At 33.9% G+C, this 26424-nt stretch overlaps 1 long non-coding RNA gene across 2 annotated transcripts in view; it reads right to left on the bottom strand.

Annotated features, from left to right (window-relative positions):
- The window catches only part of LOC147914640 (uncharacterized), a 108502-nt gene that overhangs the window by 21015 nt on the left and 61063 nt on the right, over positions 1–26424 (bottom strand). For both annotated transcript variants that reach the window (XR_015555120.1, XR_015555119.1), the window contains exon 5: positions 15301–15363. This is a non-coding gene — a long non-coding RNA (uncharacterized LOC147914640). The remainder of the gene's footprint in view (positions 1–15300; positions 15364–26424) is intronic.

Here is a 26424-nt window from a genome sequence, read left to right on the forward strand (position 1 = left end):
GGAGGTACTCCACTCATCAGCCATGCTGTGGAGGCATCCCACATACAAAATAGAGGAAGATTGGCACAGATGTTAGCTCAGGGCGAATGTTCCTCATCAAAAAAAAAAAAAAAAAAAAAAAAAACTATTAAAATCATTTAATGAGAGTTACTAACAGGACTTTATACTTTAATCTATAGATTTCTGATAGACCAATCACTGTAATTTAAAAAAATAATAGGAATAGGGAAATAAAATTAAATGCCTAGGAAACTCTATACATCTAAATGAAGAAAGAAATAAAACTTTATTTAGGAATACAAAGTTGAATAATAGTATGCTCCAGAATGAAAAGGCTACATAATGTTACTATATCAATTATCTTCAAATTAAACAGTTTCATCATCATTCTAATCTAAATTCCATCGATTAAAATTCCAATGAATTTTTTAATCAACAAAAGTATTCCTAAATTAATATGGAACAACAAATGTGGAAAATCGCCTAGACAGTTTAGAAAAGGGAAGATATAAAGTAGGTATTTCCCTACCAAATATTAAATTGCCACTACTCTATGATACTGATATAGGAATAGACTGGCAAAGCAGAAGAATCAATAGAAAGTCCTGAGGTAGATAAAAGTCTCATGTAAATTGGGATAATACAGTACATATTAAATGTAGTATTCCAAACCTGTTAGAAGGATACTGCTTATGAGTATGATTATCTATCTCTTATTGATATCTCAAAGTACACCACAGATTAAGGATAATAACTCCATGTCTGCCACTTTTGTAGGAAATAGCCTTTCCTAATTCATCACTTTCATTTGAAATTAAATGAAGTGTTTTTGATGTACAATTTTTCAAAACTGATTTCTAGTCTAATCTACTGATTTTTTCCCTGACTGAATATCATTTTTACTCTTCCTTGTAGAGTATGTAACTCATATAAAAACTCGTAATTTTGTTCGAAATACTGAGTCAACTTTTTACAACCTTGTCATTTTTCCCTTCCTCCCTCCCTCCCTTCCTTCTATCCTTCCTTCCCTCCTTCCTTCTTCCTTTCCTTCCCTTGCCTTCTTTCTTCTGTGAATTTATTTAGAATGTATTAGGAGCTGTTTTGGAAAATATTTATATCTCTAGATAACTTTTCACTTCAATGAAAGGTAGGGAAGCTATATTAATGCTGGGAAGGCTGGAATCCAGAATTTTAAAAGAGAAAGATAAGACTGTTTAGGCTTAATTCTGGAAGTAAAATATTATATGTTGTACCCTGCCTGCTATCTTTCTGGCCCTGAAGAGTGGTATGTATTGCTACTACTTTACACTTTATCAGTTTTCTGTAGCCCTTTTTTCTGAAAATTTTTTTTAATCTATCACACCCTTTTTCTTCTATACTTTAAACTTCTGCATCTCTGCTAGTTCTTACACCTCAGAATATAAACATACTCAGTATCTCTCATTGTAAACCCAACAAGTAAACCAAAAACAGAAACACTTCCTCCCATAATCCAGTCATCTTCCCCCTGCAACTGAGACCTCTTTTCTCTGATCCCCTCCAAAATTAATCTTCTTGAGAAAACCATTTATGCAGTGGTTACAAATCTGAATTATCATCAGGATTGCCCAGGAATGTTATATGTGTGTGTTTTAACATTCATATGTCTATCCTCTACCCAAATAACTGAACCAGAATTTTCCATGGGTTTAGAAACCTACAGGCATCTGTGGCACATGGATAATCTTAACTCTGTGGGAAATATAGGAATCCCTGGGAAACTTGTAAAGTAACAGAAGTCTCCTCAAAGAAATAAGATTTGAGCTTACTCAGTAGGGGTTAGCAGAGCAAAGGAGGGTAGAAAAACGCACTATTAACAGTGGTTCTCCAACTTGAGCGCACATGAGAATCACATAGAGGGCTTGTTAAAAAATCAAAAACAAATAGATCACCAATTCAGTAGGTCTTGGAAGTAAGCTAGATTTTGCATTTCTAATCAGTTCCCAGAATATGCTGATGTTGCTGGTCTGGGGACCATGCTTTGAGAACCTCTATTCTAGAGTGAAGAACAGCCTACGGGACAACCTGGAAGCTCTAAGGGGGTTATGGCTGTTTTGAGGAATCACAATAGAAGCAGGATTGTTAGAATGGAGAAGTCAAAGGGTAAACACATAATAACATGTAAGGTTGCAGAATAAAGCAGAGGTCAAGTCTGGCGTATGATGGGCAGTGATTAAAAATCTAGAATTTATACAAAGAGCAATGAGAAGATATCAAAGGTTTTAAGCAGTAAGCCGACATTAAACATTTAAAAAGATCACTTTGGCTGCGGTGTGAAGAATGAAGAAAGAAAGACAAAAATATTATTTAGGAAACTGCTGTGATATAGATAAGAGATGATAGAACCTTAGCTAGTGATGGCAAGAAATAAAAGATGGGGCAGCTTAGAAGGATTTATAAGAAGAAAATCAACAGGATTCAGTGACTGATTTTATTTCCAGTTTGAAATGTCAGCATGACCAGAGTCTGCAGCCCCACAATCAACCAGGTTGCTATTCTAGAATAATCAGTTAATTCAATTCCTATGTCACTTACGCCTAGATAATGAATAACAAGAGATCAAAATGCAGCTGTTTTTGTATTTTTGTCTATTACCAACATGATTTAATACAACACAGAAGTTACTTAATCATGTATCGAAGACTATTGTCAGGATGATCTCCAAAATATATGAGTAAAAAAGAAAATTAGTTAAATCCATGCTTCTTGAACATATTTAGATCCTGAATTCACTTTGAGAACCTTATGAAAATGATGATTTCTCTCCTTATTCACAGATAACATTCCATGTACAATTTCAAGAGATTCACATCATCCTTGTTGCCTCTCCTTGGAAACCTCCCTCCATGTAATATTCGTCCCATAATAATAATTGTTTAACTAAGACTACAGATTTATAATCTCAATATGTCTCTAATGAGTGATTTAAAGGATTTAAGCCCATAAAAATTCGTGAAAATTTTAAACCCTTTGGTTAGGGATAATAATACCTAAATTGGGCATCTCATTAGATTGTTGAGAGGATTAACTTATAGTTTGTGAAAGCCTCTTTTTAACTTTAATTGCTCTAAAAATGCAACTTATTTTTGTCATTAATAGTGGTAATATAAGGAAAACTCTATGCCTCGAAGGACTATGAGATGCTCAATTGGGTCATTCAGAGAAGGTGAGGAAACTAATCATTAGGAGAGCTTGAGAATAGGCCAGATAGATCCAGGTTGGATTCATAGGCCAGCATCACTGTCACTGGGCTATCCTGCCTCCTGCATTATCACTTAACACTTAGTTGTTTGTTGGATACATGCTAGAATAGGGAGACATAAATATTCAGTATACCCTCGTGTCCAATTTGAAAAAATGCTCTTTCTGTGTAGTGTAACAGTACAGAACAACACTTCAATATAAGAATCATTTTGCTGCCTTTTTTTTATGTCTCCCTAATCTTATTTCATTAATTACTACTATTGCCTAGAGTACTCATTAAATAAGCAATACATTTCAATCCATCCTGAAGCTAAAATGGAGTTGCAAAACGGTGTCTATATAGCTCTTGGGAAAACCTAATTGACCTAGTCAGGACTGTCTGCCTGTTTTTATTGCTGGCAAATAAGTTGTTGCCTGCCCTCAAGGTTACTAGGCCCTGCTACATGCTTACGGTTGACATACAAAAAGTTTATCCTTTCCATCTTCGAGAAAAGATAAATGACCTCACCAAGTTTCTTCCCATTTCCCCCTTAATAGAATTTGAAAATAAATTTAACTTTTAACAGGACTGTGAAATTAAATTAAAGCAAAGGACAAATTGGCTAAATGTGAAGCAAGTTTCTCATAAAATTCTACCAAAGCCTCTTAATTCCATCTCCTGTTTCTAAGCAATTTTTATTGCAGTCCAGGAAAGAAATTGAAAGATGATATATAAAGATAGCTTCTGGTTCAATGACTTATCAACCAGTTATGTCAAGTGTATTAAAATAACTTGTTAAAAAACAATTGATGTTTTGTGCTTTTTAATCCCCTTGACAAAGCTGGTTGATGTGAAAGCTATTTAAAAAACTAGCCACTTGGTAAAGTCACTGTTAGCAAAGGCAAGTAGCAATGAGCAGATTTAGAAGTTATGTGAAAAAAATCTGGATTCAGGGATCAAGGGGAACAAAAATGATGGGAAGACCACCTTGGAAAGCCAGATCAAAAGATCTATTAGTATCATTCAGGTCCCACCCAAAGGAAAAATTAAAAACTAAGACAAGGGAAAAAAATAACTTTATTCTTCCACTGTAGTCAAAAAGCATACATTGTACAATTTCGATTTTTTAAAATTATTTAAGGTGTGTTTTATGGCCTAGAATATGGCCTATCTTGGTGGCTGTTCCCTATGAGCTTGAGAAGAATGGGTAGTCTACTGTTTCTGGATGAAGTATTCTATATGTACCATTTATATTCATTTGCTTGATGGGGTTGTTCAGTTCAACAATGCTCTTTCTGATTTCCTGCCTGCTGAATCTGTCCATTACTTATAGAGTGGTGTTGAAGTTCCCAACTATAATAATGGATTCATCTACTTCCCTTTGCAAATCTATCAATTTTTGCCTCATATATTTTGATGCTCTGTTGTTAGGTGTATATGTATTAAAGATTGTATTTTTTTGGAATATTCACCCACTTAGCAGTATGTAATGCCTTTCTTTACCCCTGATAACTTTATTTGCTCTAAAATTTGCTGGCTGTGATTAATATAGCTACTCCAGCTTTCTTTTGTTTAGTGTTAGCATGGTACATCTTTCCCCATTCCTTTACTTTTAATCTACGTGTCTTTATATTGAAAGTGGGTTTCTTGTGAACAATATACAGTTCAATCTTGTTTTTTGACCCACTCTGACAATCTCTGTCTTTTAATTAGTGTATTTAGACCACTGAGGTTTAAAGTGTTTAGTGATGTATTTGGATTAATATCTATCATATTTGTTATTGTTTTTTATTTGTTGTGTTGGTCTTTGTTTCTTTTTTCTTCTGCTCTTTTTCTGCCTTCTCTGGTTTCCATTGAGCATTTTATATGATTATATTTTTCTCTCCCTCTTAACATATAAATTATACTTTCTTCACTTTTTTAGTGGTTATCCTAGAATTTGTAATATACATTTACAACTAATTTAACTCCACTTTCAAACAATATTATACCACTCCCATGGGTAGTGCAAATAACTTACAATAAAGTATTCCCAATTCCAACCTCCCATCCTTTGTATCATTGCTGCCTTTCTTTCACTTAAAAATATGCTATCCTCATTGAATACATTATCCCTGTTATTATTTTTGACAAACCGTTATTTGTTAGATCGATTGAGAGTAAGAGAAATAAACATTTTTATCTTCACATATTCTTCCCATAATGCTCCCCTTTTCTTTTGTAAATCTGAGTTTCTAACCTATATAATTTTCCTTCTCTTTGAAGAAGTTTTTTTTAACATTTTTTGCAAGGCAGATCTATTGGCAACAAATTTCCTTAATTTTGATTGTCAGAGAAAGTCTTTATTTCCCCTTCAATAGTAAAGGAAAATTTGCAGGATACAGAATTCTATGTTGGTGCTTTTTTCTCTCAACACTAAATATTTCACTCTGCTTGCTTCTTGCTTGCATGGTTTCTGAGGAGAAGTTCTATGTAATTCTTACTCTTGCTCGTCTATAGGTAAAGTGTTATTTCCTCTGTCTTCTTTCAAGTTTTTTCTTTATCTTTGATTTTCTGCAATTTGAATATGATATGCTTAGGTGTAGGGTTTTTTTTTTCCGTTTTGTTTTGTATTTTGTTATTTATCCTCCTTAGTGTTTTCTGAGCTTCCTGGATTTGTGGTTTCGTATCTGAAATTTGTTTTGGGAAATTCTCAATCCTTACTGCTTCAAATATTTCTTCTGATCTTTTCTCTCTTTTTTCTTCCTCTGGTATTCCATTTACACACATGTTAACATCTTTTGTAGCTGTCCCTCAGTTCTTGAATATTCTGTTCTTTTTTTTCAGTCTTTTTTTTTCTTTGCTTTTCAGTTTTGGAAGTTTTTATTGACATATTCTCGTGCTCACTGATTCTTTCCTCAGCCATGTCCAATCTACCAATGAGCCCATCAAAGGCATTCTTCATTTCTGTTACAGTGTTTTTGATCCTAGCATTTATTTTTTCTTAGATTTTACATCTCTCTGCTTACATTGGCCATCTGTTCTTGCATGCTGTCTACTTTATCCATTAGAGTGCTTAGCATACTAATCACAGTGTTTTAAATTCACAGTCTGTTAATTCCAACATCCCTGCCATATCTGAGTCTTATTCTGATGCTCACTTTGTCTCTACAAACTGTTTTTTTGCTTTTTAGTGCGCTCTGTAGTTGTTGTTTGGAAGCCAGACATGATGTACTGGGTAAAAGGAATGTTACTGTTTACTGAAAAATGATGAACTGCTTACTGAGGTAAACAGATCGTTAGTGATGTGGTGGTGAGGTATGTATGGGAGAGAAAGCATTCCATAGTCCCGTGATTAGGTCTCAGCCTTTCTGTGAGCCTGTGCCCCTGAGCTGTGATATTTAAAAGTGCCTCTCAGTTTTTTTCACCCCCATAAGTGGGACAGGTTGATACAGGGACTTGAAATTGGGCATTTCCCTTCCCCAATATATAGGGCTAGAGTGGGTTGGAGTTGGGTATTTCTCTAGCCCCAGGTTACTTAGGCTCTGATAAAAACCCCAAAAGTTTAGGCTCTGGTAAATAAGTTTCTCATGAGGGCAGGCCTTGTTTAGAAGGACAGAATACTCTGGTGTATTTCACAATGGTTACTCTTCCCCTCTCCATGCCAGAGCACAAGGGGATTTTTCTTCCACCTTCACTATGAGAACCTGGTAGGACTCTGGAAGTAAAACTCACAAATATGTGGTGTTCCCTCTGTGACTGAGCCCCCTTGGAGGTTTTAACTCTCAGGCTTGTACACATTGAGCCTTCAGCAATTGATCTTTTACAGTTTGCCTTTTCCCACCTTAGTACTAGTTCCTTTGTAGGTTTCTGTTCATGAGTTATGCACCTGTAAATTATGATTCTCAGTATCCACCTGACTGTCTCTCCAATTTTGGGGACAGAAGTCTGCCCTGTGACCTAACTTCTCTGATAGATCTATGAAGCATCGTTGATTTTCAGTTTGTTCAGCCTTTTACTTGCTGTTAGAATGGAGTGATGACTTCCAAGTTCCTTATAAAGTGGACTAGAAAGTGGAAGTAGCTGTATTTTTTTAAATAACTCCTATTCTTAATGTGCTGAGAATTTTAATAATGAATGTATATTGATTGCTTTCAAATTATTTTTCTGCATCTATTGAAATGATCATGTAGTTTTTTTTCCTTTAATTTGTTAATATAGTGAATTAAGTTGATTAATTTCCAAAGGGTAAACCAAACTTGCATTCTTAGGATAAACCCTACTTGGTTATGATACATTTGGATTTCAAGTACTAACAATTTGTTAAGGAATTTTGTATTTATATTCATGAGGAATATTGGTCTTAATTTTTTTGTATTGTCTTTGATGGGTGTTTTGCTGGACTTGCAAATAAGTAGGGCAGTGGTCCCTTCTTTTTCAAAAATGTTTGCACAAAACTGGTATTATTTCTTCCTTAAATGTGCTTTTTCGGCTGAAGAGTTCATAGCAAATTTCATTTCTTCAATAGAATTAGGGCTCTTCAGATTGCAGCAGTTTCTTCTCACGTCAATTTTGGTAAGTTGCATTTTTTTAAATAAATTTTTCCATTTCATCTAAGTTGTCGTTTGTTATAAAATATTAAATGTAATCTCTTATTATCCTTTTAATCTCTGTAGAATCTGTGTTGATAAATCCTTTTTCACACCTGATATTTGTAGTTTCTGTTTTCTTTCTTATTTTCATAATCAATCTAGCTAGACATTTATCAACTTCATTCATTTTTGCTTTGTTAATTTTCTCTGTAGCTTGTCAGGTTTTTTTGTTGCTGTTGTTGATTTCTGCATTTACTTATTGTTTCTACCCACTTTGGGTTTGCTTTGCTTTTCCTTTTATTGCTTTATAAGATGGAGCCTTAGGTCGTTGATTTTAGAACTTATTCTCTAACATAAGCATTTAGAATTGTATGTTTCCCACTTTCCCACTAAAGTACTGCTTTAGTTACATCTCTTATTATTTCACCTATAGACCATAGATTCTTTATAAATGCATTGTTTAATTTTATCATTATTAAAGTGATTTTTATTAGTGATTTCTTATTAGTGATTTTTTCTTTAATTCCACTGTGCTCAGAAAATATGCTCTGTATGATTTTGAACTATTTAAATATATTGACACTTGCCTTTATAGCCCAACATATACTATAGTTGTCATCATAGTTTTAATTTTGGTTCGTCTAATTGTTTATAACTTTAAAGTTAATTTACATTCATAATTTTAGTAAGTCTGCCAGCAACCACGGGATGTAATTACAGAATATATTATTATCTCTATTTTATGAATGAAAAAAACTTCTTAAGACCCTAAGTCATAAAGGAAGTCACATAAAACTTGAGACAAGAGTACTGTCTCACTGACACCTCACCCAGATTTTGATTCTGCCTATTAGTACCATTTTGGAAATATGAAATTGTCATTTGGATAGTGTCATTAGCATAAGGTAATTAGCAACTTTTTATACAAAAAAAAATCCTTTCAGCTATCAAGGTATCTCAATCTTCTTACTTAGCAATACAGACTGTTTTACAAACCCAAGTTCATCTTCTCTTGAAATTCAACACGTCTTCATTACATCTATATGAGCCATTTAGTACTCCGACACACACACACACACACACACACACCATGAAATCCCAGATGCTATTCTGAGCTCAGCCTGAGAAAGCAAGAAGAAAATCAATTACCAGGAAGGGAAGAAAGTGCTGTATACTATTATTTTACGGCCTAGAGAAGTTGGTTCAACAGTGACAGGTGGAAATAATTCTAGGATAGATTTGAGTCATATAGTTGTATTTGACTGCCTTTCCTTCAATATATACTCAGCTCATAACTTGCAATCATGCTAACAAAACCCTCCAGCCAAATTAATTTCTGAAGAAGTGAAGTTTTTATTAAGAGACTATTTAACCAGTTTTTATTTGTTTCCAATTATAGAAGGCCAAGATTTTTTGAACATGCTAGAAAAACTAGCAACAAGTCATTGAGCAACCCAGGAAGTGCAAAGATACGGTCCAGAGCCACAGGAATTGAAGACAGCACTATTTATTGACCTACAAATTTAATTTTTACTCCTGTTGTATATGTCTTTCTAGTCCCTACATATTTTCTTCATAGCTCTTACCAAATTTTGTAATCATATATGTATGTATTTATGTCTCCTCTAGGTTATATACGCTAAGAAGGTAAATCCCAGATTTACCATGTCTTTTACTATGACCTACCTAGAACTAGCTGAGTGCCTGGTACACTGTAGGCACTAAAATACTTGTCGAAGGACAGTAATTCCCCTGTCTGGTAGCTAGCTGTACTATAGAATAACTTTTCCTAGAGAAATTCTCATGTTTTCTAAAAAGGCAGACTACATTACCCAGAGACCACCATTCCAAAAAGATCAATCCTGGTCAAAGAGGAGAACACATGTAGAATAGTTGTAATTATAGGGAAATTGGAAGATGTTAATAATATATTGCAGTGATAAGGAAATTAAGGAGAAGTAGCTATCAGGAGGAAGATTTGATAGCTTAGTTTTAAAAATATTAATTTTCCTGTGTTGGATATCTAAGAATAAGTGAAAAATCAATAAGGATGAGGAATTTGGGTTGAAGGTGGAATGAGGAATAATATCAGAGCTTCAGTCATGGATTTCACGGGTTGTTGCAAATGTGAGCAAATGAGCCAGCATTAAGAATAACAGCAAGGAGATAAATAGATCTGAGCCTTGGGAAGTGCTAAATTTAAAGAGCTTGACAAAGAAGACACAGTAGTATATAAATTAAAACTAGCACCTGTGTTATCACTCTACAATGAACTTTTTTTTTACTTTTTTGCTGCCTCGATATTGTTAATGCTTTTGGTGAAGAATTAAATTCATAATCTCTGGAAATTTCCATTTCAACTGACAAAAATAAAATAAAATAATATGATTTTCCCAAAGCAGAAATACGAAAGGGAAATCTTTAAAGAAATCTATGTCTTACTTTTTCCTAATCTTACTCTTTCTCCCTTCTGAGTTTCATAATTGGTTTCTGTAACTTTAAGAGGATTGATGGAAGAGGCAGGTTTCGTAATCCTGAAAGATAAAAATCTTTTACAACATTTAAATTGGACTCTGGTGCAGTTCCCTGGAAAAGGACCATAATCTACTTTTATTGAGGATTTGTTTATATGTGAGCATAAATTTATACATTTTTCATCTACAATTTTCACATTTTCCTGTGATGTGCAAACTTCATATTTTCAAAAGTATGATACAATTCAAAAGCAAGAGAAATGTTTACTTAATTGAAGATTTGCTACTAAAATGTATCATTTTAGGAGTTGAAAGTGAGTAAATAGGAAAGGAAGAACTTGAGCAAGAAGGAATCATGTAGACAGTAGCTGTTATTAGGTTCTTACTTGTGTGAAGGTAGATCACCGATGCAGAATTGTCACTACAAATCAATGCCTAAAAAAGAAGATCCTGTAGTAACTTTAGGAAGTTATTTTACTGTTTTGGGCTCTGTTAACTCTAAAATTCCATAGCCTTGGAAGTCATGGAGACATATGTTAATGGAGTAAAAAAGCTTAAAATATTCCTATTCTGTGGCATTAGAGAGACTTCAAATGTCTAGATAACATATAATGAAAAGTTTACACACATTCATTCAAAAACTACGTTCTTTAGAAACTTTAAAAGTTACTTTTCTCAAAAGTGTGACTTGGGATTAGAAATATTAAACTTAGTTGAAATATAAATTCCATAATGAAAATTCTGTGCCAGGACTCATTCAAGCTACACAAGAGAAATCGCTCTTTCTCTCACTCTCTCCCCCTCCAAAACTAGCTTTCGAGGTTACTACCTTAGTGTAAAATCATATGTTTAAGGCACGCTAATCTCAATACCATGTTCTCAGATTCAACAGATATTTGCAATTCCTTTCCTTAGATGATTCAAAAGTGAATGAAAAAAAGAGTTTAGAAGATGGATAGCCTGATGTTTACTATATAGCCTCTTGATGGTACTTGAAACTCTCCTTTAGGATTGATTCTAAAACAGCTATGGGGGTTCTCAAACGTGACCTATAATCAGTTCATCAAAACTATTCTCTGAATAAGGACTCAAGACCAAAAAGCACAGCTAAGAAGTAATTTAAAAAAAAAAAAACTCTTATCTGAAAAAAGGAATCCACGTATATTAAAATTGCCTCAGATTCTCATCACACAACCTATGAAAGATGTGGTATTATAAAGCCTGGAGATAAATCTGATGATGAAAACACTAATCAATTTCCTCCAGCTACTTTTCTCATTTCACATGATCCCTCTCCTCTGATATAGAGATGTCCAGAAATTGAAGAAACAAAATGTGTTTTTTTTCTGGTTTCAATGAAAGTGTGATATCAAAGATTTGATCAGAAATTGCAATAAGTCCACCTCTGCCTCATTAGAATGTACAAATCATTCATTAAGGTTTTCAAATGTCAAATTCACCGTTTTAATTCCCAAAGAAAAAAAAAAGAAATCATCGTTGAACTGATCAATGAACAAGACCTATATTTCCTGGACAAAAAAAGGGCACAATATAACATTTACTTTGAGTAAGTCTCTTCATAAATGTATATATTTCTTTTAAAATTTTCTCTAAGAGAAAATAAGAAAGCATCTTGTAGGTCTGTTAAAAATTGGCAAAAGGTGCAGGGAAGCATTCTATAGTGAAGCCTGGAAACCAAGACATCCTTTAAAGAAGCTTTGTCTTTACTAAACAGAATGAGTGACCTCAAGTGAGAATCTCAGAGGCCTAGTGTCTCCACAGCTCAATACGAAACACAATTGGTAAATTTAAAAATTATATCTGTCAGGGAAATAAGTCAAGGAGAAAAGTGAATCAAAGATTATTGTTTCTAGGCAGGAGGTTAGACTGGGGATAGTAAATTTTTGGACTTTGCATCTGAGCTTCACTGGAAAGTGGAATTTTGCTCTCTTCAACGTCACCAGTTTCTGGGGTGCAATCCTATCTATTGCACAACGTCTTTTGGGAGAAGGTTCTGAGTTCTGTGCCTCACTGTGGCCTCTCTGTTCACCCAACAGATAGCCCAGGAAGGTGTGTTCTATGGAAGCAGAAGACAATTTATGCATTGGCATTGGTCATTTCCTTGACAGCTTTTTGCACCTAGATTTAGAGGTCTCTGCTTTTCCTGGCCTACTCATCACCACTCAGGGAACTGTGTCTTTCTTTATCTGCCTCCACACCTCAAGTGACTCACTCTCAATGAATTTTGTAAGGGAGATGGTGTGTGCAATGCTTAGAGTCTAGACTTTGATCTCAAGTAGACCTAGATTCAATCCCCAACTCTGCCGGTTACCAGTTGAATCACTTTGAGCAGGTTATTTTACCTATCTTATCGAGTTTTCTCCTCTTCAAACATGGAAAATAACATCTATCTCACAAAACTGAAATGATAAATAAGATGACAGTTTTAAAATACTTGGACAATGCATGGTCTTTATCTTGTAAGCCTTTAAAACATGGTAGCTATTAAAACTATCACTTTTGAGAAGTATTGCAATACCTAAGGTGTTCTTTAGGTCATTTCTATCAGCAAAGTAGACAATTGTATACTATTGAACCAAAGAATTATAATTTCGGGAGATACAACAAAGTACAGTAAAGTACTTCATTTGAAAAACTATGATTCACAGAATCCTGGAATTTTAGAGTGACTTTCATAAAACATTCAGTTTGATCCCCAAAACATAAAAGTAGTTTGTAAATATGTTATCTGAAATTTTATATGTATGTTTGATTGTATTTTGTTCAATTAATATAGTCACATATAATAAACAAATTTAAAATAACTAAATTTCATGTTAATTGTTCCTAATCAACTATTTTTTGATGATATAACATCATATGCATTTCAGTAGCTTTCCTAAATACAAACAATAAAATTCTAGGAAATGTGATAAAAAAAGTTCTCATTCAGTATCATCTCACACCCCTCAGAATGGCTGTTATTAAAAAGACAAGAAATAACAACTGTTGGAGAGGATGTGGAGAAAAGGGAGCCCTCATGCACTGCTGGTGGGAATGTAAATTGATGCAATCACTCCGGAAAACAGTATGGAGATTTCTCAAAAAACTGAAAATAAAACTACCATATGATCCAGGTATTCCACTTCTGAGTATTTATCCAAAGAACATGAAAACACTAATTAAAAAAGATATATGCATCCCTATGTTCGTGGCAGCATTATTCACAATAGCCAAGACTTGGAAACAGCTTAAGTGTCCATCGACAGATGAATGGATAAAGAAGATGTAGTGTATATATACAATGGAATACTACTAAGCCATTAAAAAGATGAAATCTTGACATTTGTGACAACATGAATGGACCTTGAGGGTATTATACTAAGCAAAATAAGTCAGATGGAGAAAGACAAATACCGTATGATTTCACTCATGTGAACAACATATGATAAACAAACAAACAAACACATAGATACAGAGAATAGATTGGTGGTTACCTCTAGATAGGAACCGGGGTGGAAGAGAGTGAAAGGGGTAAAGGGGGACATTTATAGACAGATGGTGATAGATGGCAACTAGACTTTTGGTGGTGAACATGATGTAGTTTTTACAAAAGTTGAAACATAATGATGTACACTTGAAATTTATATAATGTTACAAACTGATGTTACCTCAACAAAAAATAAAAAAAGAAATGAAAACTAAAAAATGCCAATAAATAAATAAATACTCCACACACAAAACAATTCTTATTCTTAATATCAATAAAAGAGTTTTAAAACTCTAGGAATAAACTTACCGATAAATAGATGGCAACTTTTTCTAATCAATCTTAACATTAACGCACTTTCAATTAAACTACAAATAGGCTATTTTGTATAATTTGTTAAGATGATAATAAAGTTGATTTGAATGAGTAAATGTGAGAATAGCCAAAAAAAATGTCTGAAAAAGGGAAATTAATGACTAGAGGTTATTCCTACAATATATTAAACATGTATAAAGCTCCCATGGTTATACAATACAGAAATGGATAAAGCGAATCATTGGAAGGAAACAGGGAGTCCAGAAGTACGTATGAAAATGTATATGATAAAGACGCAATTTCAAAAGAGTGGAGAAAAAAATTTGAGTAGTCATGAATGTTGATGTAGCACTGGCAAAGTATAGTACGGTAGGGGCCAGGCTAGTCCCTATTTCATTCTTTAGACAAAATAAATTTCTGACATACCAAAAATTAAAAACATAGAAGTCATCTAAATACTAAAAGAATGTTCAGATTAATTTTAAAAAGAACTTCATAGGGATAGGATTTTCTAAAGTTCATAAGAAACCATAACATCCCATAAGGCAAAGAGTAATGAACTTGACTAAAACCTTTTTTACGTTTTATGCTTTCCCAAATAAAAGTCCCCCAAAATTCAACAGCCCATGGATCAAAGAACAAAAATATTTATAACAACTGTTTCAAACAAAAGGCTATTTCTTTATATTTAATTAACTTTTATAAATCAACAAGGGAAATTCCCACAACGTAATAGAAAAATGGGCAAAGTATATGAAGCAGTTTCACAAAGGACCTATTAACATTTTAAAAGTTGGCCAAGATCATTCATAATTAAAAAATATAAATTAAAGAAGCAACATTATATTATTTTCATCTGTAGATAGAAGATGTTAAACATATTGATAGTATATAAGATTAGTAAAGATATAGAGAAACAGGAATCCTCATGTATTGTTTTTGAGGCAAGTGAATTTTTTTTTTTAATTTTATTTATTTTTTCCCCCAAAGCCCCAGTAGATAGTTGTATGTCATAGCTGCACATCCTTCCAGCCGCTGCATGTGGGACGCGGCCTCAGCATGGCCGGAGAAGCGGCGCGTCGGTGCGCGCCCGGGATCCGAACCTGGGCCACCAGCAACGGAGCGCCCGCACCCAACCGCCAAGCCACGGGCCCGGCCCGAGGCAAGTGAATTTTTATAACCCATTTAAGTCAGTATCAATATGCTTACCACTTGGGATGAACTCACCTCCAGAGATATGCTCAAACATAAAGACACATATGCATAAGGGTGTTTATTGCAGCATTAGTCCTAATAAAAATTGGAAGACAACATAAATGTTCATCAATACTAATGTACAGCATGATGACTATATTTAACATTGTATTGTATACTTGAAAGTTGCTAAGAGAGCAGATCTTAAATGTTCTCATCACACACATGCACGTACACGCATACACAGTTACTATGTGAGGTGATGGATGTGTTAACCTTATTGTGGTAATCATTTCCCAATATATATGTGTATCAAATCATCACACTTTATACCTTAAACTTACACAATGTTACATGTCAATTATATCTCAATAAAGCTGGAAAAATGTTCATCAATAGAGGACCAATTAAACAAATTCAACAGAATACTTGAGATCCAGTAAACAAAAAAGAATGAGGTCCATCAATATGCATTGAGATACATGAGATGTTGAGGGCAATAAGCATGTTGCAGAACCATGAATCTAGCATGATCCCATTTGTGTAAGCAAATACATGTCTCTGTATACATATACTTTTGTATATGTTTAGAATATATCTGAAAGAAACCACAACAAACTCTGTGATTATCTCTGGATAGAGGAATGGGGTGGTGGTCGAGGAAAGTGCTTCTTTAAAACTCTTTATATTTCTGTTGGAGAGGATGTTGAACATATATTGATGTTATATATGTGATATGTGTGTGTATATATATTGATATATATATGATGATATGTAATAATGAGCAAATATTACTTATACAATAAAAATAAAAAATAATGTTATCTCTTTAAAATAGAGGATTTGAAAAATTGGAGAATTATTTTGTGAAAAGGGTTATTTTCTTTGGCTATGTTGGAAAGAGGCCAAGTGGGCTAATTTTATATAAAATCACACAGATTCTTCATATTTCTTCATTTGAAAATATCTGCTAAAAATTTCAAAAGGTACCAGGTGGATATTATTATGTCACCATATAAACTAAATTCTTCTTTTCATCAAAAAGCTGGAAGAGCCGTAGTTAATTCAGTCAATCTGTAGATAATGCTGATTTTTATCAATTTCTATTTGTTCTTCCTTCACGTCAGTATTCTCAGTTCCAACCACGCAGCCCTCTTGTCGGGAAGGTTATCATACCACACCTCATCATTTTCTGACCACTAAATAATTCAAGGCTGTCAGTTGTCCCTGTTATCATTATTTTCAAAAAAAGCAGGTTTCTTCAAGAATTCAGATTTATTTATACGTTTTTTTTGCCTCTACACATTGCCTCTGAAGCAACAATAACATGAAATACAGCCCGTTTCATTTCTACCCCTGTAAACTTCATTTTACAGAATCACTTGTGATCTTAGCTATAGTCTTTTTGTAGACGCTCTTTATCAAGTTGAGGTAATTCCCCTCTAGTGCTAACTTGCTGAGAGTTTTATCATTAATGGATGCTGGATTTTTGTCAAATGCTTTTTCTGCAGCAATTGATATAATCGTATGATTTTTCTTCTTTTCATTGTGATATGGTGAAAGACATTAATTTTCAAATGTTGCACCAGCTTTGCATACTTGGAATAAATCCCACTTGGTAATAATGTAATAGTTATTTTTATACATAGTTGGATTTGGTTTGTTAATATGTTGCTCAGAGTGTTTGTGTCTATATTTATGAGAGATATTGGTCTCTAGCTTCTTTTTTTGTACTGTCTTCTGGCAATGTAATCAGAGCAATACTGGCCTTCATGAAAGAGTTGAGAAGTGTTTCTTCCTCTCCTATTTTCTGGAAGAGATTATGTAAAATTAATATTATTCTTCTTTAAATGTTTTTTAAAATTTTTTATTGAGATAACATTGATTTATAACGTTATATAAATTTCAGGCATACATTGTTATATTTCGATTTCTGTGTAGACTACATCATGTTCATGTTTTCTTCAAATGTTTAATAAAATTTTCCAGAGAAACAATTTGGGCCTGGAGATTCCTTTGTAGGGAGATTTTTAACTACAAATTCAATTTCTTTAATGGTTATAGACCTAGTCAGGTTATCTGTTTTATCTTGGTTGAGTTTTGGTAGTTTGGGTTTTTAAGTAACTGGTTTAAATTCTCAAATTTACAAATATAAAGTTGTTCATAGTGTTTCCTTATTAATTTTTTTAATGGCTGTAGAGTCTGTGGTAATATCCTCTATTCCATTCCTGATATTGATGATGTGTCCCCTTTTTATTTTTGTAAGTCTTGCTACAAGTTTATCAATTTTATTGATTATTTTTGAAGAATTAGCTTTCTGTTTCGTTGATTTTCTCTATTATATTCCTATTTTCAATTTCAGAGATTTCTGTTTTTATGCCTGCTATTTCCTTCCTTCTGCTTGCTTTGAGTATATTTTTCTCTTCTTTTTCTATTATCTCGAAGTAGGGACTTAATTATTGATTTGAGACCTTTCTTCAATTCTATTGGAAGCAGTTTATTTTGCCTCTGAGCACGGCTTTAGCTTTATCCTGCACATTTTGATATGCTGTGTTCTCATTTTCATTTAGTTCTATTTATTTTTTATTTCATTTGACTCTCCCTCTTTGATCCATAGGCTATTTAGAAGTGTGTTTAATTTCCACACAATTAGAAGTTTTCCTGTTGTTATTGATTTCTAGTTTAATTCCACTGCAATCAGAGAACATACACTGTATGATTTCAGTTCTTTTAAACTTGTCGAGGTTTGTTTGATGGCCCAGAACATGATCTATCTTGGTGAATGTTTTGTTGTTGTTGAGTGGAGTAGTCTATCTATGGATCCTGCTGGGTGACTGTGTTGTTCAGATCTTCTCTATCCTGGCTAATTTTCTGACTAGTAGTTTTATCAGTTGCTGAGAGGAGATTGTTGAGGTCCTCAACAATCAGCTACATGATTGTGGAGTTTTTTATTTTTCGTTTTAGCTCTATCAGCATTTGCTTCACATATTTGAAGGCTCTGTTATTTGGTCTGTAACATATTTATGATCAGTATTCTTCCTGGTGGTTTGATCTTTTTATCTTTACACAATGTTCCTCTTTGTCTCTGGTAATTTTACTTCCTCTTAAGTGTACTTTATTAGATATTAAGATAGCCACTCTTTTTTTAAATTAATGGTTACATAGTATATTTTCTCCCATCATTTTACTTTCAGTATCCTTATATATTTGAATTCAAAACGAGTTTCTTTTAAGCAGCATATAGTTTTTTAATTCACTTTGGATATGTTTTTTATTGGTATATTTAAATCATTCACATTTAAAGCAATTATTGATATGTTATCACTTAAGTCTGATTTTATTCTTTGCCATATATTTTAAATCATAAACACGTGTTACATGTCAATACTTGGTGTTTGTAGATGAAGATGAATGAATGGGCAACAGGTATTCACAAAGAACTCAGAACTATGTCGCCAGAAGATCAAGGAAAAAGTGTTTCAAAGAAATAGTTTAATAATTTTCTGTAGCTGATGAAAACATGAGTCTTCATATTGAAATGCCCTATGGGATGATTGAAAAAAGCATCTATACTAAACATATTTTCATGTTTTATAACCCCAAGGATTAAGAAAAGATTCTAATAACTTCCAGAAAACAAAAACAACACAAGCAAAAAGAATGAGAATCAGAAAATCATCATATTTATCATCAACAAAACTAGATGTTAGAAGACAACTGAAAATGTCTCTAAATTTCTCAGGGAAAATTATTTTCAATTTGGAATTTTTTACCAAGCAAAACTATTATTCAAGTGTGAGTACAAAATATATTTCAGACTTGAAAGGACTCAGAAAGTTTCTCTCTCACTCAATGTTCCTGGGGAAATTTCTTGAGGAAAAACACAAGCTAAATAAAGGAGAAAACACAAGACATGGGATGAGGTAAGAGCTATTTCTTACTGACAGGAAATTTGACTTAGCACAGCCTCAAAACAATCAAGTGTTAATGTATACTTGAAGTAAACTGGAAGATAAAAATCACCATCACTACCAAACAAAAGAGGCTGCTCACAAAGAGGAACCAAATTTTTACTAACTACTCTAAGAGAGTAATACCAAGAATCTAGGTAATTCTTATTATAAATCTTAGCACCATTTCATCTCAAATAGTTCATGTTCCTGCCCATCAGCAGGAAATCACTTCTCCCTTGAGAAATCCTTCTACGACAGCCTGGAGGTTGAGTCAAGGAAACATTGCCCCATCTTCCTATAAATGGAAACTCTCTGTTATACTGTGTCATGGATGATGACCTTAAGGATTCAGACTTTTTTTAATCCATCTGTTTGCAGAGTAAGAGTCTAATGTAATGATCATTTTAGATAATGCAACATAGCAGATATCAAGTCAAAAACACACACAAATTCAACAGATGCCTCAAAATAATCCCCAAGGATTGAAGAGATTAAGCTCAAGATTTTCCCACGTATTTGTCATGCCAGGGAACCTAGTCTTTATCACTGAAAATAAAGACCAGTCAATTAGAAGGTTTCTCCCATAAGACGAGGATTTCCAAACACTCGTCAAGCAGCAGATGGAAGTTTTTTGAACTCCAACCCTTAGACACTCCTCTATGCCCTCTTGTGCAGCTAAAACATCCCTTATTCTACCACATGACTTTTGATTTCAAACAATCTACCTATTTTCCAACACTCTGTCTAGTATAACTTAAATTAACAATAGAGGTTGTTTGCTGTTCCTCTTTTGCTCCTTTACCAAGCAGTTATGAAGGGATATGAAAGCTCTATCCAGAGAATTCTTTAAATGTTTAGTTGAATTCTTCACAGTAACCATTTGCGCCCAGGGAATTCTGGAGGGGCTACCTACTGTAAGCTATTGTATAACTCACAGAAAGTCTAATTTATCAGTCGTAGAGCATTTCCCAGAGGAGAGCCACAATCAGTGCCTAAGTGGAGAGTTAGCTGTGCTGCGCTTATTAATGCTAATGCAGGTGGCACAGCTGCATCACATTGTACTGAAACTAATTAGAGGCTCTTATGAGTCCTTAAGTTTGTAAATGGGGCAACAGGGATGATACAGTGATACAGGTGCTTGTTTGTGCTTCCATGAGAGCTGCACTTCATGGAGAGTAGATATTTAGTTCAGGCATAATGTACATAAACAACTTCCCTTGTGAAATCCCCAAAGGAAACACAGTAAAATCAGAGCTTGCAAGGTAGAAGCTTTATTTGATCTAAATCCAGATTTATGTATGTCTATCTTTTCACGTGCAGGTCATTTAATGCTGCACCTTTTATTTCTCCATTTTATTTTTCCAAAGAAAAGAAGATATTGGTAGGTACTACTTTTGCCTTAAATGAAGTCGTTGGAAAGATGTCTACTTGCTCACCAAAAATAAGCTTTAAAAATACTTTTATTTTATTCTAGATATGTCAGTTTTATTTGTGAATCTAGATTGTCAATAATTTTTAAGAAACAAAAATGAGAAGCATAATTTAGTAGCATGTAGCATAATTTAGCAACACTAGCTAAGGTTACCTATATGCCAAATTGGGCCCCCATTTATTATATGAAAGTAATGAGGTCTGAGGACATCTAAAATTATTAATCTTTCTTTTTAGTAAAAAAAAATCCATGGAAGATCATTTAAAAATACCATTTTATAGCTTACACAGTCAGGATTTGTCCGGATTTCCTTGAATCTCTTTTATCGTTTCTGGGCATGCCTTCCTCAACTCTGGTGTACTTTAATTTCCAATGGTCTGCACCTGCTCACTTCAGAGGATTTCCCTCAAGTAGTCAATGATTGGTGCATCAGGGTTATAAAAACCCAGCATCCTTGCCTCATCTTGGGAAAATTTCTGAAGCATTATTTACTCACCAGAACACACTGGCATTTTCTTACCATATACCCACCCCCGGAAAAAATTTTAAAAGCTAGCAGCTTTTCTTGTCCCCAAATTTTTAAATATTATGTTCCATTCCACTGGAAGATACTGTATCTCCCTCTTTACCTGCTTTCCTTCTCACCCACCAAAACTTTGTCTGGCTGAATCTAGACTAGTGGTTTTCAGTCTTGGCCGCATCTTAAAATCCCTGGGAAGCATTATTTCTCTTTCTTTTTTCTTTATAATTTGTGAAGCTATATATTGGGGTTATGCAGATAGATTTAGAACAGTGATATCCTCTTGGATTGGCTCTTTTTTTTTTATCGTTATGATGGTTCTTTCTTTAACTCTAGAAATGCTTCTTCCCCTAAATCTACTTTGTCTGATATTAGCGAAGTTTTAGCAGAATTCCTTTGGATAAAGTTTGCATGGAGTCTCTTTGTCCTTGCGTTTATTTTCAACTTTTCAGGATCCTTATATTTAAAGTATAGTCCGCATAAACAGCATTTAGTAGATTGTTTTTATTATTAATCTAATGGGGCAATCTTAGTATTTTATTTGGAATATTTATCCTATTTATACCTAACATAATTATTGATACCTATAGATGATATTTACTGTCTTAATATTTTCTTTTTTGTAGCCCTTCTGAGTTATTCTACCTTTTCCCTTCTTTCTTGTCTTCATTTTGATTAATCATTATTCCTTGTTTTCTTTCTTTTAACTTCTTGTTAACTTTTCATTTTGAGATAACTTTAGATTCACACGCAGTTATAAGAAATAAGACGTGGAAAATCCAACATATCTTTCACCCACTCAGCCCCAGTGGTAACATTCTGCACAATCATAGTACAATATTGCAACCAGGAAATTAACACTGATACAATCCTTTGACCATATTCAGATTTTGACAGTTTTACGTACACTCCTTTGTGTGTGTGTCTGTGTGTGTGTATTTAATTCAATACAGTTTTATCACATGTATATATTATATGACCATCGTTATAGTCAAAATATACAAATGGTAGCATAAAGTACACAGTCTTTTGAAATCAGTTCTTTCATTCAGCATAATCCCCTGGATATTCATCCAAGTTGTTGTATGTATTAATAGTGCATTTCTCTTTATTGCCTAGTAACTTTCCACGGTATGTATATACCACAGTTTGTTTAATCATTCACTTGTTGAAGGATATCTGGGGTGATTCTAGTTTTCAGCTATTACAAACGAACCTCCTTCTGTGAACATTAATGCACATGCTTTTGTGTGAACTCGTTTTCACTTCTCTGGGATAAACGCCCAGGAGTGCAATTACTGGATCATACAGTAGTGGAGTATGTCCTGCAATAGGTGAATGGATAAAGAAACTGTGATACAGCCATACAATGGGAAACTGCTCAGAAATATAAAGGAACAAATCATAATGGAACGAAGCTCAATCTTCTAAATTTACATATTATATGAATCTATTTATACAACATTCTTAAAATGACAAAACTGTAGTGATGGAGAACAGATTAGTAGTTGCCAGGGACAGGGTTGGTGAAAGGAGTTGACTACAAGGGGCAAGATGGAATATTTTGGAGCAATGGAAGTGTTCTATATCTTGCTTGTGGTGGTGGCTACATGACTGTATGTCCTCGTCAGAAGTCACAGAACCATACACTACAAAGGGTGAATTTTATTGTATATAAATAATAACTTGATAAAAAAATAAAGAAGAAAATTACTTGTGTCTGACACTCTACCTAGAGACTCTAGGCTATAGTCTAGACATAACTTGATTTAACTTCTTAATTTGAAATAACTATAGATTCATAGGAAGCTGCAAAAACCAAAATATACAGGGAGGTCCTATGCACTTGCATCACTGTAGTATATTATCAAACCAGGAAATTAAATATTGGTGTAATTCACAAAGCTTATTCAGATTTCACCAGTTTTCATGTACCTGTTTGTAGGCATGTACGTATTTTGTTCTATGCAATATTACCATATGTGTAGATTCATATGCCCACCACGACAACCAAGATACAGGATCCATCACTTCCATCACTACTAGGATCCACTGTACTACCCCTTTCTAGTCACACCCACTACTTCCCCTTCATTTCTAACACCTGGCAGCCACTAATCTGTTATCCATCTCTATAATTTTGTTATTGCAAGAATGTTATATAAATGGAATTGTTATAGTATGTGGTAATGACTTCTTAAAAATGCTTTCTTGTTAATGCTAACGTACTGCCAAAATTTGAGAACCAACACAAAATCTAAACCTTCTCATTTTATTTCATAAGTTATTTCATCTTAAAAAAAATTATCATTCTCTCAGGTCAGGGCTAAGGACATAAATGGTATTAATTTACCATATTGTATTTGGCTGTTAATTTTCCTGCATTCCCACTCAACAAAGTTCAGAGAGTACCAGAGAACATTTATCTCAAGCAAACAGCATCTGTTATATAACAGGGATTCAATATTTGATTTACTGAATGAATAAATACATCTCTGTTCACACTCCTGATTATTTTCTTTGAATATACTCCCATAAGTAGAATTTTGGAGTCAATGTATATGTATACTTAAAAACTCTTGCTGCTTATCACCAAATAGGCCTTCATAAAGACTGGACCACATTTCACTTGGATCAAGAGTAAATCGGTAATGCCTACCTCCAACTGTCCCCTTCCACCACCTACTTTGTGAAAACTATATTTTACATTGCTTTTGATCCCTTATCACTTTTATAGCCAAGACTAATATATTATTACTATTTAGTTTGTCATTCATTTAATTTGTATTTCTAGCTTTTTGATTGTGTATTTAAGTCGTCAGCTATGTATCTAATTGGATATTTTAATTTTTCATAAGTGTATAAGTACATTTTATTTATTAAGACTGTTAATAATTTGCCTGCAATATACATAGTAAATCTTCATTCTTCTTACCCTCACTTAAGGTTCTATTCCCTTGCAATAAAATTATCTTATTAGTCAAAGCTTACAGAACTACCACACATAGGCAAAGTACAATTTTGACAAAATTAATGCATGTTTATTGGCTACAACTCTAAGACACTATACCTTCATTGGCTGGCTATATAGTAAAGAACAACAGATAAATAAGTATAACATTAAATGAAATTGTTTTTAGTGAACACACAAACACACACATGTACATGCATTTGCACACATGCCCACATGAACATATATTTGTAATAGTAGAATACACTTAATTAAAATCCAGTCCTTTCCCCAGAGGTGGAAAAAGCAACCACCATAAATGTGATATTATCAGTTTACTTTTGTTATGAAGGGAACAAAAGGGTAAAAGGAGGTAATTTCTTACCCTCCTCAATTAACTACTCACTAATATCTGTATCAATGTCTTAAAAAGGTTGATAGTGGGCCAGCCCAGGAGGTCTAGTGGTTAAGTTCAGTGTGTTCCATTTTGGCAGCCTGGGTTTGGTTCCTGGGAGTGGACCTACACTGCTCTGTTAGCAGCCATGCTGTGCTGGTGGCCCACATACTAAAAAATAGAGGAAGATTGGCATGGATGTTAGCTCAGGGCGAATCTTCAGAATCTTGGCTCCCAGGCAGATCAAAGCTGAATTTGCTGTTCCATTGAAGTAATTACTTTTAGCTTACATTATTCTGATCTACTGAGCTATTTCCACCACCCAATCAGATCCCACCATCAATAAAACCAGCTATGCCTCTTGCAACTCACCATTGTAATATGAATCCAGTGGTGCCAGTTGCCTAGATCATGGTCGTTGACCAGATGTCCTGTAAACTGCACAGGCCCTGGGAAACCGGGTTTATAGACCAAGCCTGACTATATGAAGAAGAAGATTGTTCTCCTAATGGGAATTTGGATAAATGGTGTAAGGAGTATAGGTACATGACAGAGGACCTACTATGTAGGTAACCTCAGTTCACCTGTAACTGACCGTATTTCCCTATCGAGCAGAACTTGAATCCAGGAGAAAGAGCACTCCTGTCCATTCCTTCTGCATGTATGACCAGGTTGGATCTTTTCATCTGAGTCCCAGTAACATGTACAATTTAGCCCTCAGTTGTATTATTCTGTATTCAGTCATTCGAGAGTCAATACTGCATCTTGGCTAAGAGTATGGACTTGAGAAATAACTGCTTACATTTAAATACTAAACTGGCATTTGCCAGCTTCTTACCTTAGCAAGCAATCTAACTTCTCAGAGCCTCAATGTCCTCTTTTAGAAAATTAAATAATAGAGTGTTGGTGTGGGATTATTTGAGATGACTCAATGATTATTATTATTTGAGATGACTCAGTGAGTATTTAGAATCATCCCTCAACACACAGGAAGTATTTAGTATGTGTTAAGTATTTTTATTGATCTCCATACATGTCATATAATTTATTTGAACTATTTCAGTATAGATAGTCTGTTATTATACATGTGTATGGAAGCCACTCTCTAAGAGCATTTATTTGTCTTATCAGGAATTCAGCAGAGGATGAAGTAGTCATATTCCTGAGGCAGCTACTATAGACACTTCAGTTTTCTATTTTTCTGGTCATCATCATCAAAGTTTGCTTATTAGTATAATATGTTACAATTTAGACTTTGTTGGAGAAATTCTGTTAATTAACAAAGTGGATCTTACTGCCAATCTTCAAGATATGTAGATTGGATAAAATATTTTAGAGATAATCACAGACCTTGCACCAACAGGGATAAGAGTATAGCAAACCCTATACTCTTCCTCTCTACCTTTGAGCATGGCATCCTAGGCTTGATTCTTAAGTATTTCTTTTTCACTACTGATTCAAAAGTTTCCTGATGGCCTGACTTAATAGGTTTAGCCTGATTTAACAATGGAATATTGTCACATTTACCTCAAGTGAATCTTTCACATAAGTTATTTTTTTTAATAAACTGGGACTTGATCAGATTTTTAAAATAGATCCTATGCCTGATTGTACATATTGGTGTCTGTGGCCAAATTTGTTCTAAAACATGCTTTTATTATAACCTGGGAATTACCTTTACTTATTTCAAACTGTTGACAGCTATCATTAGCTGCCAATAAGAACCCATTGGTTGTGCATATGCATAGTGGTTTCGGCCAATTTATACAGTATGCCTCCCTAATTCAACTAGCTTATAAATTCCTTGAGAATAGAAGTCCAAGTTGTCTAGCGTTCATTTATTCAATAAATATTTATTGACCACCTAACGATTACAAAGTATTGGTATGGGCAGTGGAGATCTTCAGA

The sequence above is a fragment of the Ceratotherium simum genome, chromosome 18 (genome assembly GCF_057802395.1).
Source record: "Ceratotherium simum simum isolate JZ-2026a chromosome 18, ASM5780239v1, whole genome shotgun sequence".
Lineage (NCBI taxonomy): Eukaryota > Metazoa > Chordata > Mammalia > Perissodactyla > Rhinocerotidae > Ceratotherium > Ceratotherium simum.